At 41.3% G+C, this 2499-nt stretch overlaps 1 protein-coding gene across 1 annotated transcript in view; it reads left to right on the top strand.

Moving 5' to 3' along the window:
• CFAP61 (cilia and flagella associated protein 61) overlaps positions 1-2499 on the top strand; it is a 230857-nt gene that overhangs the window by 38902 nt on the left and 189456 nt on the right.

Below are 2499 nucleotides of genomic sequence, written 5' to 3' on the forward strand. Positions count from 1 at the left end.
TCATGTGAAATTTATTTTTTTCCACTTTTACTGATATAATTGACATATAACATTGTATAAATTTAAGTTGTACAACATAATGATTTGATATATGTACATATTGCAAAATAGTTACCACAATAAGATTAGTTAATCAAGGAACTATACATTTTCTCTCACTCTCTTTTAAAATTTTAAATGCTTATCTTATGGAGAAGAATGAAATATAGAATTATTGAATGGACATAATAAAGAATTTCAATCACAGTCATCTCTTAATGTGGAATATGATAGAATTAAATTTGTTAATTTATATTTTAGTACCAGTCATAGGTACAGATTAACTAGTTACTCATTAAAAGATAACTTGTTTCCTGTAATCACAGCACTTCTGACAACAAATGTGTAGCGTTTTCTTTCTACACCAAGTAGTTCAGCTCTCAGACACCACTGGGTGTCCTGCAGCTCTGTTCTGACACTACCTGGGGTTTGCACAGACCCACACATGTAGAGCTCACACCCACAAGACTGCTCCCACTTCAGACACTAGTCACAAGCCCCAGATTGCCACCTGTACTCCTAACTGGCAATAAATCAGGAGTTCCCACGGCCCTCTCCTTGGGTTCACTAATTTAATAGTACAGCTCACAGAACTCGGGGAAATGTTTTAATTACTACTACCAGTTCATTATAAAAGATACAACTCAGGCCCTGGCCAATGTGGCTCGGTTGGTTGGGCGTTATCCCATTTACCGAAATGTTGCCGATTCAATTTCAGCCTGAGTTTCAGGCTCCCTCCCTGGTAGAGGGCATGCAGGAGGCAACCGATCATTGATGTTTCTCTCTCTCTCTCTCTCTCTCTCTCTCTCTCTCTCTTTCTCTCTCTCTCTCAAAACAAATAAAAATTTTTAAAAAAGTTACAGCTCAGGAACAGTCAAAAGCAAAAGAGACATAGAGCAAGGTGTGTGTGTGTGTGTGAGCGGGGGAAGGGGGGCGTGAGTTTTCATGCCCTCTTTGGGCACATCAGCTCCCAGCACCTCAATGAGTTCACTAAACCAAAAACTCCTTAATCCAGTTGTTTAAGGGTTTTTATGGTGGTTTCATGAATGGTTGATTATATTATTGGCCATTGGTGATTGAACTTAATCTCTGGCCCCTCTCCCCTCCCTTGTGGTCAGGGGTAGGACTGAAAGTTCCAACCCTCAAATCACAGGTTTCGTTCCTCTGACAACTAGCCCCAATTTTCAAAGAGTCACCTTATTAGCATAAACTCAGATATCCTTGAAAAGGGCTATTATGAAAAACAAAAGATGCGCCTTTTAGGAAATTGCAAATGTTTTAAGAGCTTGCTCTTGGATCAGGGATGAAGACCAAATATAAATTTCTTATTATATCACACTATCACATTCTTAATCCTAACTGTGTCTTTCTTATCAAAGGCCGAAAATCACGGGGACCATTGTAAGAGTCTCAAACAGGTAGCTGTTATGATGCTGGAAGGTGATAGCTTAGACCCATGAGTTTACTTTGCTCAGATGTTTCCACCAAACCTCTTTCCTCACATCTCCTCCCTATGAGACCATCTAAGCCAGCGGTTCTCAACCTGTGGATCGTGACCCCTTTGGGGGTCGAACGACCCTTTCACAGGGGTCGCCTAAGACCATCGGAAAACACATATATAAGTACATACTGTGTTTGTGATTAATCACTACGCTTTAATTATGTTCAATTTGTAACAATGAAAATACATCCTGCATATCAGATATTTACATTACGATTCATAACAGTAGCAAAATTACAGTTACGAAGTAGCAACAAAAATAATTTTATGGTTGGGGGTCACTACAACATGAGGAACTGTATTAAAGGGTTGCAGCATTAGGAAAGTTGAGAACCACTGATCTAAGCAAATAAATGAATTCAAGAAAATCAAAGAGTTCCTACCTGGTGAGGAGTGAGTGACCATCAACTTTCTCTGAATCGGGAGTCAATCAGATGGACACAGGAACAATGGCTGGTCTTACTGAGAATTGTGCATGGTACCAGGGAGGAGAGTGGACAGAAGGCTAGGCTTGCAGTGGGATAATGCAAAGGATATGGGGCAGGCCAGGGCACTGCCTGGGCCATGAGGGCACATGTTAAGTTCCAAATAGATTTTCTTTAAGAACTCTCTGGAAGCTTCCCTATGTTAGGTATCCATTTCTAAGATTGTTAACCATGGTCACATGTTGAACACTAGAGGCCCAGTGCACAAAATTTGTGCACAGTTAGGATCCCTAGCAGCTGCCTGCTGCCAGCTGCTGGCCGGGACCTCCCTTCCTCCCGTGGCTGCCGGCCCCGCCCCCTGGTGGAATTCCCGGTTGAACTCCCAGTTGAGGGGACAATTTGCATATTAGGCTTTTATTATATAGGATTGTTTTGACTAATATGCTCAGTGTCCGGTTGTCCATTCAACCAATCAAAGCGTAATATGCTAATGATATGCTAAGGCCACTCAGCCACTTGCTATGATGTACACTG

Source organism: Myotis davidii, unplaced genomic scaffold (genome assembly GCF_000327345.1).
Source record: "Myotis davidii unplaced genomic scaffold, ASM32734v1 scaffold608, whole genome shotgun sequence".
NCBI classification, from domain to species: domain Eukaryota; kingdom Metazoa; phylum Chordata; class Mammalia; order Chiroptera; family Vespertilionidae; genus Myotis; species Myotis davidii.